Here is a 19,099-nt window from a genome sequence, read left to right on the forward strand (position 1 = left end):
TTGTTGAAATCATAGCCAAAGAAGGAAATGATGAATAACAAAAAGCACATTCGGAGAATTGTTCCATTTTTGACTTATTACAATCTGTATTTATGTTTACCTTATAAGGAGATGAATTATAACTACTTCATTATTCAGAATAATCGGAAGTTTATTATTCCTTTTTTTTTTTTTCAAGTGTTAAGTATTCTCAAAATGATCAAGGTTGGCAGCCTTAGAGATTGTTTCGTTCAAAGAGGTTGATGAACGAAGCATTGTTCAGTGTGATATCAAGATGGCAAATTGTTTAATTGTGTAAATCATAAGTGTCGAATTCCACACCGTATTGATAAATCATTCTTATGTAGCATGGGTGTTGAATTCCACACCATGTCGTTAATCATTCTTATGTAGCATGGGTCATGTTTTGTTGAAACTATTTTTATTCTAGCGTGATGAATCAGTTAAGAAGATGCAAACCATAATGGAATTTATCAGCATTTGTCTGTTTTTCCCTTGTAATTAGAGGACAGCTTTGATATTGATAAAAAATATTCTTTAAAAATGACGCTCCTAGAGAGAAATTATGCACCTTACCAATATAATTCTGTACACAAATGCAAAGGAAAGATTCTTTTTACAATTTTCAACCTGACCTATTGATATTAGACTGGGTTAACAAAATTGTTGCAAAATTGAAGTCAATTCAAAGGAGCTAAGAAACATTTGACGTCATAATGTCAAACTCTTTCATAATAAGTGTGTATACTCTTTCTTAACTTACAACCATTTCTTGTTTTACTCTTAGAATTCTACCGACATTAAAAACGTAAATTGAAGTCGCACGGGAAGTGAAAACATACGATATTTCATCGACGGATGTCAAATGAATGCAGTTGTTATGCTGCTCTGTCACTTCATTTTAACTCAAGCTAAATGAAATTTGTCAACTATTTGAAAGAAACTGTCTTACAATTACCTGGGAATTAACGTAGCGGTGTTTTCAGTCTGTGCGAGCCAGGTCAAACACCGCCCATGTTGGGCAGTTGTAAGTGGAAGTTGATTAAATTAATGGATATAAGAACTATGTAATTAAAAAAAAGAATTTGCTCCTTCTATTTGGAGATACAAAGGAAGGTCATTTCAAATATACTAACATTTTGTTATATTCCGGAAAATATATCTATGGTTTAAATTTTTGGTGCCATGTATTTCTTTACCATTTACCATTATTACGTATCACAAAAATAAGAAAAGATATAAATCTAGTAGTGTAGTGATCGTATTAGAGATTTTTATATACATTTATTTCTAAGAATGCTTGTTTTTTCAAGAATGCAGAAAGTTTTATTTTGATACATCTTTGCAATATGAAATAGTTATGGGTAACATAATCATAGGGTTAATTAAGTAAAACTGAAAATATCGTGGCATCTTCAAAGACGATACATTTTCATAGAAAAATAGCAACTATATTTGCGCGCAAAATTAATGTTATGCTCCTATAATAAGATGTCCAATTCCTTGAAATCAATAAAAATTGCATGATTTTTTTTTCTGTGATACCATGTTATGTATGTTGATGACACAATTAAGCAGGTTTTTAAAAGAGCCATTTAGGGTACTCGTACGTGAAAAGTGCAGTCACTTTGACGTCAGAAATTAACATTTGTATATTATATCCTTGTGTCCATTCATATCAAAGTTTGACGTCAATTGTTATCGTCTATTGGCTATAGTGTTTGTCTATACATTTATAACCTTGATCCTCATTGGTAAAGATATATTAGCGTTCCACCACGATATCAAACAGCCACACTCATTGGTCATGATTTGACTAACCAAATGAAGGAATCCAAAACAGTAAGCAGACGCATTGTCCAAAACAGTTCTTCATTGTTAAGTGCTAACCAGTAAGTAGACCTTGAAACTATCTGACAGATGTGTGGTGTGTGACGTCAAAGAAATCGGTGTTTTACGTAGAAAAGCTTGGGTACCCTGAATGGAGCTTTAAAGAACGGAAAATAATGAAGCACTGGCTGGCATAAAATTAGATCTGCAAAGAAAAATGAAAAGAAAATGAAAAATCATTAGGCATACATATTTGTTTTAAATGTCTTATAAATCACACACAAAACGATTATGAATTGTTTTCTTAACAGAGACACAGAACTACTTTCAGCTATTTGCTACTGATTAGGAATCTAAAAAATATTGTACTTAAATAACATTCTTTGTATATATTAAAATTCAATTATTCATGCGAATCGTTATTCAGTATACAGGTGGCCATTTTAATGCCTCTCGTAGTCATGGTCTGGGATCAGCAAGTAACAGCATCAGCGAAAAATGATACTTTGAAACAGTTAAACAATAAGCTTTTAAAAATATGAATCGTTGTTAAAATATTCATATAGATTTAGGAACAAGTCCACGCATATCAATCCACGAAAGGCACTAGTTTTCAAAGCTCTCTCGGTATAAGGTTACAAGATGGCAAAAGGTTACAGATGTCAAATACTTCTGGTGGGAGTGTGATCTATTATATGTTCCATCTGGATAAGGTGAGGTCTGAAAATACCCACGACGTCCATACAATTGGCGTATTTTTGATCGTGTCTGCTGTACGTTAAATATTCGTGCCTAACTTAGTATTATATTACTTAAAAAATATATGCCTACGCATAATGTTTCAAGGAACAACTAAAATGCATTCCGAAAGAAATACTATTGAATAAGTTATCGATCAAACTTGATTAAAATCCATGACCTTTTGGAAATACACCTGTAAATCAGAGTTGAAAGGATAGAACATTCACTTCAAATGCGCACACCCACCCCTAAACCCCCGATAACCCTCCCATCACTTACAAACACCAAACACACCTCATACACAGTGAGATTAAAAAATATTAGCCTAAGTTTTGTGTGAAACAAAATTGATACATTAGTTCATAGTCAGAATAACGCAGTGTATGATTTGCTACTACGTATTTGGTTATAGTGTTTTTGTTTATATCTTTCGGAACTTATTTCAGAAGATTTCCGACCAGCTGTTGAACAAGCAAGAGTTAAAGGCCCATTCAGTGATTTGCTCATCCGGATGATCGTAAAATTCATCAAAATTCGGATTTTGGTACCTTTGTCATAGATGACATTTTACACGAATCTGTAATATAGATACTGACAGTATCTAAATTAGCTAAATGTATTTGAATGGAGCTTCAACTTCGTGAGTACTGCTGTTTTCTTCGTTTTTTGCCAAATTTGTCATTCCTTCACTTTTAAGCAATTTATAAACAATTTTAATTTTTTTGCACTTGCGCTGGGATCACTGAATTGGTCTTCAACGAGCATAATCTAAATCTCAAATCAGGCCACAAAGTCACCACATTACAACAGCCTCATCCCATGTTCCCATGGTGTATTTAAATTGCTGGAATCGAACCAATCGCTGAAAATGTGATGAATGTTATGAGTGAGTGAATGAATGCATGAATGACTGACGGAATGAATGAATGAATGAATGAATAAATGAACGAACGAATGAAAAGGTCTATAAAACAGCTGTGATATTGTCAATTTCCCCCGCCATTTCAAAAGATCCTTTGGGTACCTTAAAAGCTCATATTCAATCAAAACCGAAGGCCAAACAAAATATTTAATCTTTTTAAAATTATTTTTCTTGCTTGAATTACGGTCGTATTCGGTATGAAACATGACAAGACGAGTATTAATCACGCGTTTCATGATGAACATTTAGACAGAAATGAACATTGGCAATGCAATTTGAAGATATTGAGAGTCACTTCCATCAATCCATTTCTGATGATTCGCTACAAAACGATTTGAAATGTTAATGGACATTGTCTACTTTCAATGTGCTAAGTAAATATTATTGATAATATTAGACACTACACATGGCTATCTACTCCATCATATCATACTTGTTAAACTCGTTTTTGCAACATATATATTATCTAACAATATCACTGCATATATAAAATTGTAGTACATTATTTGACACATTATGCACTTGAAAGCTCTTTGATGAAGTCAAAACGGAGTATATTCTTTTATCATTTTCCAAAGCATCTACTTAATTTTTGGTTTTTAAAATCCGTTTAATTGTCAAATTACTAGCAGTGGCGATTACACCGTAAAACCTCGTCTACAAGAATTATAGTGTTTTTGATGAAAGCTTAATCAATACAAAACACACGTAAATATACCAATAGATTGTTTGTACATGCTTGGATATGTAATTTATTTGATCAAACTCCATTATGACGCCTGGAATAATTTAGCTTTCATCAGAAGCACTCTACATGCTTGTAGACGAGGTTTTGCGTTATGCCATTATATTTGATACCAATGTATAATAGCTATGGGTCTCTACTATACATTGATACCAAAATAATCACAAGCTGTAACGTCATAATGTGAGCGTAACCTAGCAAATGAAATTCTGGGTACGTAAAAAAAGTATAGGCAAAATTGGCTTTCAGCTAAAAAAATTACGAACATGCGATATTCAAATATTCATAGAGTAATATTCAAAATTACTCTTTTAACCTAATTACCATGTAAGAAATAAATATCTCTTGGCATAGAGCGAGCATAAAATAAAAATCATAGATTTTACAGGCGAAACCTATGGTGGGCCTCACAACCCATATGGATATTTTAATGGTCATCCAGAACACCGGGTTTAGGTGTTGGGATAATTTAACACTAAAATGAGCGCAAATGATAGATCTACGATTAGATGAAGTCGTTTGGGTGTAAATACGTGCGTTGCTTTTTATTCCAGATGAAAAACCGAAGGGGTTGATACAACCTTGTATAATAGGGTTAATTTAGAAAGTCACTTATAAATAGCCAATGTAACTCTTAAAAAAAGACCTTTAGATATAGATCATCTCCTGCGTCATGATATTTCTAAAACCACTTACCAATCTTACGGACGTGTGTACTGATACCGTAATAATTATGGAGAGTTCTGTTCCTTGACTGTTTTTGAATAATTACGTTATTTACCTTAGTAGCTTTAATCAACATCCCAGAGTCATGCTTTAATTAGGAATATATCAAGTAACATAGTAGCATAGACTAGCTCCAAAGGATGTACGATAAAAGCGTATCATATTCAGATACAGCCTTTTCATACTATGTGAATATTCAAATGATGTCAAGAGTATTTGCTCTCTAAAACATAAATGCGCACTTGGCCAATTGTTGGATATATTCTAAAGCATACCCATTATGTCTTGAAGATATTATTAAGAAGCTTTTGGGAGTCGATTATTACTGGTACTAGTTCGAAGAATTCAACTGAATGCTTGATGCCATAAGCATTGGCTTCAATTCACTTTATTGTTTTGGTTTAGTAAGATTTTTCCCAAACTAAAATATTAAAATGGGTCAATGATATGGATTGCAATAGTAAACGTGCTGAATGTAAAATTTAAAATCGTAATGATTTATTGGATAAGAAGATAATGAGTGTTTTACTATACGATCGGTGGTATCATCAGAAAATATAATCAATTAAAAAATATAATCATTTTTAATATCAATTGCAATGACGAAAAAATTAGATGACAATAATAGGAAGAAAGGTGTCATTACAAAAATCGACCACGCTGCAAACATAGCAAAGAGATTTGTTATTTGTAGCAAATTGACGAGAAAATAACTTCTTGTCTCATTCTGCTTTCAAATCCCATTTATTTCTTATAACACAACATGTCTTGAGGGCTTCCTGAAACTAAAAGGAACAGAGTATATAAAAGCTAAAGTTGCGCTGATAAAGAAACCACAAACGAGTAGCTGAAAGGTATATTACGACAAAATAAAGAATCACTCCTCGCCTTCGGTTATCTATAAAAACCCTGAAGATAGTTTTAAAGTTTCGTACTACACATTGTATTCATAAAGTTCGTTAACGCTCAGGGTTTACTAATTTATATGGACCTTATTTTAAACACGTATAATATCATTTTCAAGCTGCCACAAATACAGTTGTGGTCGAACGCCTCTAAGGTGTCGACTGAAGCCACTCATCCAAGTACATCGCTTATAATGTATAATAAATATCCTCCGAACATTTTAAGCATGACAGTACATGAATGACGAACGAATGTAACTTAACAGAGATCTGAAAGTGATACTTTACTCCCATGAGCGCACACAAGCAAGTAATGACGGCCCCGGTGCAAAGTTGGATGACTGGACCGTCAGAAAGTATCATTCACTTGACGAAGTGGAAAAATAGCTTAAGTGTATCAGCTATATGATGTGATTTTCAACATTAGTGACCACTTTCATGGTAAAAAATGCAAAATCTGTTAGAGCGGAGCATTTACACCATACAGAGTTAATTCCAGAACAATCTGACATAAGTCTCTTTTTACTTTCATTTGCCAGATTTCAAATAGTGTGTTAAAGTGACACACGAGAGCCATTGCTCTTGAATCCCTTCTGGGATCTTCAACAGATTTATAAACATCTTGAGTAAACACTACTGGAACAACAATATAATGAACAAGATAGTCCATATTATTGAAATCGTTCTGGGGGAATACTTAGCTTGCCTGCTCACAATTAGCCAACAACTCTGACCGCACTTTCTTGCACTACAGTCTCCCACAAAGGTGGGCTTCCCGGGTGGGCACCGTAAGATATGTTAATTTCCTAATAACTATTGAAGCCTAATGTTTGTCTGTGATGTTTAAATGTGATTGTTACATGTTGCAGAAAATATGATTGTAACTGGTCAAATAATATCAAGATAAGGGTCCATATTAAAAACACCAACTTTTAATACCGTAAGCACAATTTTAGTCAACATGGTTGGTCCTACCAACAGAAACTTTACGTTTCATCCTCTTATATATACGAAGTTGATCCGTAACGTTGGAATATCAGGTAGAACTGCTATACATGCGCTACCATTTATACAACTGAGACGCAGACTATGAGCCCAAATAATTTGAAAGAAATCAGCAGTCAGTTTGTTCGGGCCCTGTAAAGACATCAAATTAATGTCTGCTCACTGAACTCGCGAAACGTAAAAACCAAAGCCTTGCTAACTGTACTGTTTGAACTGACTTGTGAGCACATTCGTGACTTTCGCATGCAGTAGTAGTTGATAGAAAAGAAGTGTCTTTAATTTGTCCATAAATGGTACTATAACAACAATGATACCGACTTGTTTGGGAAAATATTGACAAATAATGTTGAAATTTCTTTGAGACGTTGCTCTTTTTGAATAAATAATAACAATGAATAAAAACAAAAACATATAGGCCTATTGCAACCTGATCGGCGTTTGCGCATCAGATAAGTATTTGTAAACCTTGCACGACGACTTTTAGTCGTCAACGATGGGTGGAAGAGATATTTCTAGATATCTCAGCTGCTCCGTTACGCTTCAATCTATCATACAATCTACACACATTACCGTCACCTAGATGAAATATAAAACCAGTTTGCATTTTTTGTCTTTTCCTTAAACATGAATCTGAATAAGATATGGTTACAGTCTAGCTGTTATGTAATTTTATCAGTAGTAAGGTTAATTCGTATACATCCAATGGTGTACAGCAAGGTTTTGGGTATAAATGGTAAACTTGACACCACAAATGTTGATTAAAGAGTAGTTTCCTGTGTGTCGCGGGAAGAAGTACCTGATATTTCATCTTTTTTATATTTTGTAAGACCATACGTCTGTTTTGGTTTAATCCAATTATTTCAGACTGCCATATAATTTTTCAAAGTATTTCCTCATTTTGGTGTCTTTTAACAGATGCTATGTAAAAGATCACTGATTTATTGCAAGCATCGCTGGATATTGCTCTATAGCAATTTAAATCGTCCGTCCAAAAGGATTTGATCTGTATTTGGTGAACCAAAGGTGTATGTTCAAAGATCAAATACTTAGTAATTTTCATTTTAGCAACAGTGATGCCTGTAAGATATAAGGCATGTACTCGGATTGTTGATTTATATTTACGGTTAATGCGTTGGCCTTTCTTTCAACCGTATTATCAATATGGAAGACAAAAACAAAAACAAAAGCAAAAACAATTACAGGAACAAGAGCAAATCAAAACGCGGGGGTTTGTAACTTCTGGTTGCGTTATCCCCATTCGCAAACAGTACATAATTCCTTATTTTATACGCCGTGTGGGCGAATACGCGCGATATGGTCAACATATCGGTTCACACTCAACATACCCAATTGCTATTGTGGAAATGGTTTATTTTATGAATTGCCTTTTCGAAAGATCAGTATTAATTCTTTAAAATAAGGAGTTGGAGTTAGTTTTACGTAAATAGTTGGACGCAAGATGAACTATCGCATAGGATATATGGGGCTATCTATTGTGAGACGTCCATGAAAGGAAATAATACAATAGATAACCCATTAGTTGACGAAACGAGAAACAAAACAAAATTATTTTAAGACGCGTGGCCATGAGAACAAAAAAGGTAATGTAAAATAGAAATGTTATAATAAAAATAAAAATAGTAATAGCTATCTGACCCTTTTCGAAAATGAATCAACAATTTCTATTGCTTTGTTCGTAAAACACTACGTTGTTTTATTTATAAACGTTGGAATTGCACTTATTACAGTGACGTATGTAAAAAAAATCCGCTCTCACCGTGGCTCAACTGGAAATGGCGGGACAGATGCCCCATGATAAAAAAGACCATGTTAAAATCGGTTCCGATCAAAGGAATACGCCCGATTGTTGTTCACCAGGTGACTTGTGCCTTGCCGAAATTTCGCCATTATTATCTCCCAGATTTCAGATGTAAAATGCCCAGATATGCTTGACATTAAAAATGGCGTTTGTTAGGTTTGCTCGACATAAACCGTCTCAGAATCTGGCCTAGATTTAAGAAGGAAAACAACATCAACCCAATTCTTAACATTTCTGATTTTTTTGTAAGCATACTGTTGTCATTGCTTTTTTTTAGCGACGGGTATATTGTTAAAATGCACATAAAACTCTCACAAACGAATTTTCCTGCCCTATTCTTACTGCAATCCACTATATGGAACATCCGTAACATACTTCAAATACTGTCACATTCGCTACTCAATGCGGCCTCATCTCAAGTCTATCCTCTACAGTCATCTTCTTGTTGTGTATTTTAAATCGCGTCGCATGTCTCTTCGTAAACATTACTTCTTCCATCTACTATTCGACACCCAATGCTACAACTATAGAAATCAACAACTTTGTGTAAACAGAAAAGGAGTATATATTAATGTAATCTGATATAAATCAACTACTTTTAATATTACCGAACTATCAATCAAGCTTTTGACCCTTAAGCGCCGTCTCATGAACTCTAACCAAGGAAATCATCAGATGTCTCCTTTTTACAGCTTGAAATGCCAATAATAGGGTTTCCGCGTTTCTGCAATTCGGTCGAGAAGCCGTGACCAAACGTGGTTCTTTTTTATTCGACTATAAGAACGTGTCATTGGAGATGAACTTGTTTTCACATTAAGCGAGATACCCTTGAAAGGGTTAACAAACTTACATGTGCATGCATTGATAGGGCAAACAAATCTAATCGTAAGGTGTAATTTGAAATATAAACGGTTCCAAAAAAGTAAGTCCCCCCTAAGACATTTTAGTATAACCCAAAAACGGCTTGATAAATTTTCTTGTTTTAAAGTTTGGAACATAGGCTGATTAGTTATGCATCAAGTGAGCGGGGTTTTTTTTTGCTACTTTTTTTATCATCTTCATTGCAAAATGCAGCCATTTATGAAAAAAAGTTGCATTTTTCTACATAGGCTTTTTATGCTTCAATTTGTGTTTGACAATTTTGTCCCTTTAAGTGAGTAATTTAATCAAAAAGAAGATTAATTTAATTAAGTTAAATTTAAGCTTTTCCTGATTTAGGTGTCACACATTCAAACACCTTTTTTATGGTTCAGTGAATAAATTAAAATGAATGCTGCAGCTTATTACTGCCTTTCAATAATGAATAGGCCTTCCTTCATGTGAGATGACTTCTAGCATCGTTCTTCTCTGCTGTTGGTCAAGCTGGTTCCCCGCATGCTGCAGGATTTGCTGTAAAGTCCTCTAAGTTGGTGTTGTCCCTCACTTGTCCGCTTGTAACAAGTTGATTCTTGATAATGGCCACCCATATATATGTTTTTGAACCATTCAAGGAATAACCACTTGAAACAAGTGTATAGGGATCCAGCATAAAACATCTAACCAGGAATCTGTTGGTCCATTGGTTAAATTAATCAATGAACACAAGATTTATCATTGAAGTTACAGTTGTTCCTTCCTAATAAATATAATTAGAATGAAAAACTTATTAAATTTACGCAATAAAATGTCAAAAATGGCTATATGATTACTCACTGAACCATAAAACATGTTTGAAATGTGTAAAAATTAATTCATGAAAATCTTAACTTAAGTTATTTAACAAAAAAAAATATAGAAACATTCCTTTTTGATTCATTTTCTTCAAGTGATAGAGGTCTGAAACCAAAAGTCATGCATAAAAAGCCTATGTAGAAAAGTGCAGCTTTTTTTTGGCCGAAAATTGTATAAATGGCTGTGTTTCTCAGTGAAGATGATAAAAGATAACAATAAAACCCTGTTCACTTGATGCATAACTAATCAGCCTATGTTCCAAACTTTAAAACAGGAGAATTGATCAAGCCGTTTTTGGATTATACCAACAATTCTTAGGGGGGACTTATTTTTTTGGAACCGTTTATTTGTCAACGCTTTGTTTATTGTCGTTTACAGAAGGAGGACCTTACCAGTTTAAAAAAGTAATAACAAAATGATAAATCTTATTCAACCAACAGTTCGTCTTTCCGGTTCAATCTCTTTTGCTGGAACCCAAGACCTTTACTATATTGCTCATTCTTTGAATGGTTCAAACCTTTAAGAAAAACATATGCATGAGTTGTTGCATCATAACTGGTCAAAAGGATCGCTGGTTAACTAACTTCAAAATATTTTACTTGCTTTCGGTGATATGATATGAGCCTGGGAGTTAGGACAATCTTTCTATTTTAGATCACAAAGTGTCAAACAATGTTTGACGAAAAAAGTTTTCCCGTAGTATTCCTTCGATGATTCTTAAATACCACGGGCTTAAATAGTTTCAAAAGATAATGGTTACGCACATCCAATTACCTTTTGTAAAAGTCATAACATTAATTATGATAATAGCAATTATAACATGATTCATCGACTTGTCAAGCACATAGATAATGATACCTCATGGTTTCTGACGCAGGAAATGTTCTTGAACGAGTCACAAGAATGTCACATAACGTGTTACCTTCATCACATTAGATCCTCAAGGTGGTAACGTTCAAGACAAGACATTACACTGCCAATGACTGAAGAGATCAAAGAGCTTTAAATAGAAATAGAGTCGCAATAGATTATATAATGCTTTGTTCCTTTGATGCCGATTAGAAGTTGCGACAGGCTATTCATAAAAGTGGTACCATTGTTTCAAACAAAGGGGTTCCGCCATTAAATTGGTCACTGATCCGGCATCATATTAACGCTCTACACAACAGGCGAGTATCAATAAGTGACCACAATACAGTCATGTGTAAGGGCAGTCATGTGTAAAGTGGTACCATTGTTTCCATGTATCCCAATGTGTGCTTGTGTGGGTCTGTAGTCTATAAAGGAGGCTTTAGCTGTCGATGCAATCATCTTTACCACCCACCTGGCTTTAGGCGCTTCATTTAAATAAATTGAATGCTCTTGCTGATCGATTACACATTAGAATGTATGAAGGCTGCCATTTCCACATATATTACACTATAATGGTAATCGCTATACGTATACATGTAAGTATAAGTATAGGCCTATAAAGGTTGTTTTTAAGAAATGTCCATTTAATTTTATTTTAAGAAGGAGATTGGTATAGAAATAGTGGCGTACCCAAAGAGGGGAGGGGGTTGGGAAGGGGCAGATTCACCCCTGTGAGAAGTCTTGGGAGGGGAGGAGGGAGGAAGAGGGAGGAGGGGATATGGAGAATGAGAGAGGAAGGGAGAAATGAAAAGATATAATAAAGACAAGTAGATAAATAGAAATATAAGGAAACTGATGGGAATGAGAGAGCGGGAGGGTGAGAGGGGACAAGGAGAGCGAGGGAGTGGTAAAGTGTAGGCCTAGGAAAGAATAAGTACAGAGAAGGGAAGAGAAAGGAATGATGAATACATTTAATAATAATTATTAGGTCTATATAATAACTAAACTCATAACAGCACTGGGCAGCCATTCGATGATGTCAATGCCTTTATTCGTTACGTAATTAAAACGCCCGGTCAGATGTATTTCACACCTGCCAAACACAAGTCACCCAATTTCGAAAACTGGACGTTAAATGTACACTCTCATGAATATTGATTGGCAACATTTTCCAATATGTCAGCGCTCTAATCGGAAACAATAGAACAATAGACCATGCAGAGCGTTGGAAGAGATCATCTTTTAAAGCACATGATCTCACGTAATTGAACTATTAGCGTTAATTGTTCCTGCATCTGCATAGACAAAATGCGGATGAATTTACGTTACCTTCAATATCACAATCATCAGAAATATTTAACAGCATGTAAATACAACATTGATAACGTTCTTGAAACTTAAAATGAATACACCTATAATTATAAAAATATGATATATTTTGAAAACTCATTTGTTTTAATCTGAATTTGTATTTTTACTGTGTATTATATTTCATTCATGTGGTATTGTTTGTTGTATTTTGTATGGCGTCTTGATCAAACTGGATATTGCGCCTTATAAGAAATTGTTGTATTTGTATGTATGTATGTTGCGTAATTATTGCATTGCTATGCTCCGCTTGTATTATATATTTTGTATTGTACTGTGGTTTTATATGCAATAAAAGATATGAATATGTACTATAGCCACAATGATTTCTACATCTGCATCTTGTATATACAAAATTTGGATGAAATGATGGGGAAGGATTATCGATAAACATTCTCCATTTAAATTGAAAAATCCATCACTTTTTAATAAATTATTGCCCATATTTTGATTTTATATACCTAGTAGTATTGACCCTGATCCACTCAGATGTCAATGGCTTCATTTCAATAAATTTGATTTCATACCAATGAGGGCACGGTGGCTCAGTGGTTACGGCCTTGGACTCATAATCTGAGAGCTTGCTTGACGTGCGTGGGTTCGATTCCCCGTCCCACCACCGTGTTGAGCCCTTGGGCAAGGCGCTTTGCCTCGCTTGCCTCACCCCACCCAGGTGCAATGGGAATCTGTTAGGGGTAGTCACAGTCGTTGACGGCGGAATAAATGTAAAGCACTTTGAGGCTGTTTACGGCATAAAGCGCAATATATAAATATCTACATTTATTTTTTTAAATTTATGTCAGACTTCTGATTTGATTATGATATGATGAGATAGGCAATAATGTTATAATCATATATCTTGTGGGTGCTAGGGAAAGATTAACGGAATAAACGCACACCAAACTTACACCTCGTGCCATAAAACAGACTAGGTTCAACGAGAAAAACAAAACCAAATCAGAAATAGGCATAATCAGTCATATTCATTGTGCATTGCCTCTTGAATCTGTAGCAGGAATTTCATTAGCAATTATAGCCATGTTCATAATTGATTAATCGCTGCATGGCTTTTACCCAGTATGAATACGCCACAAATTAAAACTATATGCCACAATATCAGGCTGTGCGTTTAGTTGCATTCTCATCCACTGCTCTTTGTTCTTTAGGCATAATATGATTTATCATATTTTTCTCTATTTTGTATCAGATTTAGTTTGTAATATATTTGAATTTGGATTAAATAAAAACTGAAACTTAACAAAGACACCTGAAACGTTGAAGCCCATGGTGGCTCATAGCTTCAAGACCAAAAGAAATATTATATTATATACTTTTTTAGATTATTTTTGCTTGAATTGCGGTTCGGTATCAAGCATGACGCAATGGGTAACGGCCATACAAGTTGAAGAGTTTAAAAAACATTTTCATCTATTTCTGATGATTCACTACAGAAATGAAATAAAAAGGGAAGATGATTGATGATATTAGATACTGCACATGGTCATTTACTTCCTTCATATCGTATTTGTCAAACTCGATTTCACAAAATATTTATTTAAATACATGTCATTGTTATCTGACAATATCACTTCATTTATAAAATTGTAGTTCATATTTCTACATTATTTGATAATGAGATTTATTATGACCTAATGGTATTATGACATATTCTGGACTAGAATGTCTGTTAAAGCAAAAAGGAGTACTCTTCCAAAATCTCTACTTACTTTCGGCATGTGCTAACAAAATCGACAAAATAGCGATTGGTCAAGGCGCGCCAGAAGGTTGCATGACCAAATTGTGTTTTTACTGAAATATTGAGAGACACTGACACACAAGAGCAATGGTATGAAAATCCCAAGGCTTGATATAAGGTGTGTCATTTCCACCCCAAGTGTATGATTTTCTCGAGAGGGGGAAACAGTTGATAAACTTTCGTTTTGATATAATATTTATTAGCCTTAACTCAAGAAATGGCTTATATAAAATATGATCATTGGCTTCCTTTTACTCATTTCCGTTAAGTTAATTCAGTATTTCTTCTATACAAGTCCAATTGAAACACTTACTGTATGGGATGTTTCAAGAGCTAAGGTCTGCTCTTTTCATCAGCCAGATGATAAACTGATCTGCTTGAGTTGTTGCCAGTTGACACTAACAACAGTTGACGGCAACAACTCAAGCAGATCAGTGCATCATCTGGCTGATCATGAAAAGCGCAGACCTTTAGCTCTTGTAACACCCCATACAGTAAGTGTTTCAATTGGACATGTATAGAAGAAATGCTGAATTAATGGAATATTACAGTCCTGGTGAACTTAATTAATGAATGTTTTATTTTACGAAATAATTCATTGGCTAAATACTTCAATGTGATTCTTCATATGCTTTTGATTTCGCGGAAGAAGGCCATCTCATGTTGCACCATATTTCAAGAACTGCTTACCAATCTCATGGTGATTTCTAAAGATGGACTGTTTTTGAATAATTATGTTATTTATTTGGAATCACGCTTTAATTGGCATATATCAGGTAACATCATGGTAGCATATTTAGGCAACTTCAAAAGGATGTATGATAAAAGTGTATCTATCATATTCAGACATATTATTTCCCTATTGAAACGAAATCGCTATGTGAGCATTCAAAACATGAATGCAAATTTGGAAAATTGTTGGATATATATTTAAAAAGCATAGTTATCAAGTCTTGAAGATATTAATAAGAAGCTTTTGGGAGTCGATTATTAATAGCTACAATCAACGAAAAAAGTCTTGGAACGCTTGCGTGTAAATAACGGAAAACTGTCACCCCCTCTCCCCCGTGCAATGTTGAGAAATACCAAAGTCTTCAGTGGTTTCCCAATGTGTTCCAACATTGATTGCTGGGGAGAGGGGAAGGGTAACTCATTGTTGTAGATGTCATGCTTGTTCCCAGGCAAATTATACGTCATTTCCATGATCATATGAGATTCTGCACGGAATTTCGACAGAGTGTACCAAGCGTTCCAAGGACTTTTTTCGTAGATTGTCTCTGCCGAATGCAAAATATTTCATCTAAATTTCGTTTTTGTCTCATAACTCAAAAACGGAATGTCGTATGAGCTTCTCATTGCACACAATTTGAGAGTGGATTATATTGCTTTAGAATCATAACAAAATTGTTGATAAAGATATTGGTTTCTTTAGGAAGTGGTCACTGCAATCACCCCCTATGCTAAAATACACACATTTCGCCATTATAGCTCGAAAATGTCGTTTTTGTCCCATAACGCAAAAACAGAATGTTGTATGAGCTTCATATTTCACAGGATTTGGAAGTAGACAATGTACTTAGGAATCATAATACAATTGTTGATAAAGAAATTGGTTGGTTCATGGAGTGGGCACTGAAACACCCCATACCCCAACTTACACGCATTTAATGAAATTTTTATGCTATATCTCAAAACCGAGAAATCGTTTCAAACACATATCTCGTAATTACGGCTCTAAGCTGCATGATTCCGAGTTGCCTAATTCATTTTTAAAATTAATATTAAAGTTCACCTTCATAGCACTTGTCAGATAGGTGAATGGGCGTTAGAAAAAAGAAAATTGAGTTTTAATTTAATACTAAAACCGCATGTACGTTACGATTTGTAATGAAGTAAATAATAAACTACGACTATCTTCAGTAGATAGCATTAACTTGTTTTTGATATGCTGTAATAACTATCTTCAGCAGATTTGTGCCTCACAATTTTGTGTATGTATAATGTGTGGGGGTGTGCGTGCATGGTGTAGGGCGTGGGATGTATGTGGGGGTAGGGCGGAGGGGTTTTTGAAACACTTATATTAGATCACAGTTAAATCGGAAAGTATTTCATTTGGGAGCTTCTGGGAAAGAAATAAAGAAATGATTAAATAAATTAATCAAACATAGAGAAAGAAAGGAAGAAAAAATAAAGCAAAAATGTATACTTCGTGTATTTATAATAAACAAAAAATTTCACCGGGTTCACCGTCGCAAATAAGAAATGAGACAGAGAAAGTGATACCTCCTGGGAATCGAACCCAGACCCTCCGGTTTATAAGACCTCTGCCTTAACCACTTGGCCACGTGAGCATCGTGTTTAAGGTGCTTGCAATTTGAACCTATAAGCGGCCACTTCAACTTTTTTTCCACGTTCATGCTTTTATTTATTTAAAATGTCTTTCGTTCATTTTTTCATTGATTGAAACTAAGTATTTTATTTAAAATGTCTTTCGTTCATTCTTTCATTGATTCATTAATTGATCTTTCTTTCCTTCTTTCTTTTCTTCCTTTCTTTCTTTTTTTTCTTTCTTTCTTTCTTTCTTTCTTTCTTTCTTTCTTTCTTTCTTTCTTTCTTTCTTTCTTTCTTTCTTTTTAATACAAAGAAAGAAAAAAAAGAAGCATAGAAAATAATGAATTCATAATTTAGCAATTATTCACGCAATTAAACCACGATTTAGTCAAAGGGTGTAAAGTGGAAACCCATAATGGTAATCTGTTGGTAAACTGCTGCATTGAACAACGTGCATACTGAGCAGTTTGCCCTGCATTGATATTAATATATACGTATAGATATCTATTTCAATTCAAAATGGCAAACTGCTAACAAATTTCATAAATGCGATCAATGTGTCATTCCTTTTGTATTCAAACATTCTCAATTGGTAAAACCAATGTAAACGAACGTCACGCTTCATGAAATGCGGCCTAAAAACCATAAAAGGTCGATTTTGGACCATTTTGTCACTATGGTCAACTGATGCAGTTTGCCCTTTGCACTATAATACAGCTTTACACTTTCCCCGATACCTGACTACTATAAAAGACCAAAACTGGTTACTTCGATTGCGAAATGGCAGCGTGGCGCAACGGCTTAGTCCTTCGACTGGTAATCTTTTGACTATTGATTGATGCGAATGGTTCGAGTCCCCGTGGTGGTCGATTTTTTTTCTTTAAGTGTATTCAATTGTTGTTTTCTTTTTTTCTTTTTTTTTTCTTTTTTTTTCTCACCGCAAAAGCGTATTTTATTATAAATAATATTCCGAAATGAGTTGTTTCAAATTGTTACATCATAATCTTTCTGATTCGTTGGGATAAGCCTATACTCAGCAAACGCAAGTATTACAGAAAACATTTACATGTTGGGTTATATTATACAGGGTACAGAACGTTTTAATAAAATTCAAAAACATTTTGGAAAACATGCTGCAAACATTCTAATATTTTTTAAACTATATTTGTAGTGTTTTTGAATTATGAGACAAAAACGAGATTTTAGTCATAATTACGAAATGTGTGTAATTTAGCATAGGAGGTGTTTTCAGTGACCATTCCCTAAATAATCCAACATCTTTATCAACAATTTTATTATGATTCAAAGGGATATTATATACTTCCAAATCGTGTGCAATATGAAGCTCATACAACATTTTGTTTTTAAGTTATGGGACAAAATAACATTTTAGAGCAGTTTAGAGCCATAATTACGAAACGTGTGTTGCTTAGCATAGGGATGGTTTCAGTGACCACTCCTAAATAAACAAATTTATTTATCAACAATTTTGTTATGATTCCAAAGCATATAATCCACTCTCAAATCGTGTGCAATATGAAGCTCATACGACATTCCGTTTTTGAGTTATGACACAAAAACGAAATTTAGATGAAATATTTTGCATTCGGTAGAGACAATCAACGAAAAAAGTCTTGGAACGCTTGCGTGTAAATAACGGAAAACTGTCACCCCCTCTCCCCCGTGCAATGTTGAGAAATACCAAAGTCTTCAGTGGTTTCCCAATGTGTTCCAACATTGATTGATGGGGAGAGGGAAGGTAAATCATTGTTGTAGATGTCATGCTTGTTCCCAGGCAAATTATACGTCATTTCCATGATCATATGAGATTCTGCACGGAATTTCGACAGAGTGTACCAAGCGTTCCAAGGACTTTTTTCGTAGATTGTCTCTGCCGAATGCAAAATATTTCATCTAAATTTCGTTTTTGTCTCATAACTCAAAAACGGAATGTCGTATGAGCTTCTCATTGCACACAATTTGAGAGTGGATTATATTGCTTTAGAATCATAACAAAATTGTTGATAAAGATATTGGTTTCTTTAGGAAGTGGTCACTGCAATCACCCCCTATGCTAAAATACACACATTTCGCCATTATAGCTCGAAAATGTCGTTTTTGTCCCATAACGCAAAAACAGAATGTTGTATGAGCTTCATATTTCACAGGATTTGGAAGTAGACAATGTACTTAGGAATCATAATACAATTGTTGATAAAGAAATTGGTTGGTTCATGGAGTGGGCACTGAAACACCCCATACCCCAACTTACACGCATTTAATGAAATTTTTATGCTATATCTCAAAACCGAGAAATCGTTTCAAACACATATCTCGTAATTACGGCTCTAAGCTGCATGATTCCGAGTTGCCTAATTCATTTTTAAAA

General features: G+C 34.4%; 1 long non-coding RNA gene across 1 annotated transcript in view; it reads right to left on the reverse strand.

The window, feature by feature from the left end:
- Nucleotides 1-1,672: 1,672 nt before the first annotated feature.
- LOC140150531 (uncharacterized) overlaps nt 1,673-19,099 on the reverse strand; it is a 95,906-nt gene continuing 78,479 nt past the window's right edge. Inside the window, exon 4 of the long non-coding RNA XR_011858807.1 lies at nt 1,673-2,035. This is a non-coding gene — a long non-coding RNA (uncharacterized lncRNA). The remainder of the gene's footprint in view (nt 2,036-19,099) is intronic.

This window comes from Amphiura filiformis, chromosome 4, assembly GCF_039555335.1.
Source record: "Amphiura filiformis chromosome 4, Afil_fr2py, whole genome shotgun sequence".
NCBI classification, from domain to species: Eukaryota; Metazoa; Echinodermata; class Ophiuroidea; order Amphilepidida; family Amphiuridae; genus Amphiura; species Amphiura filiformis.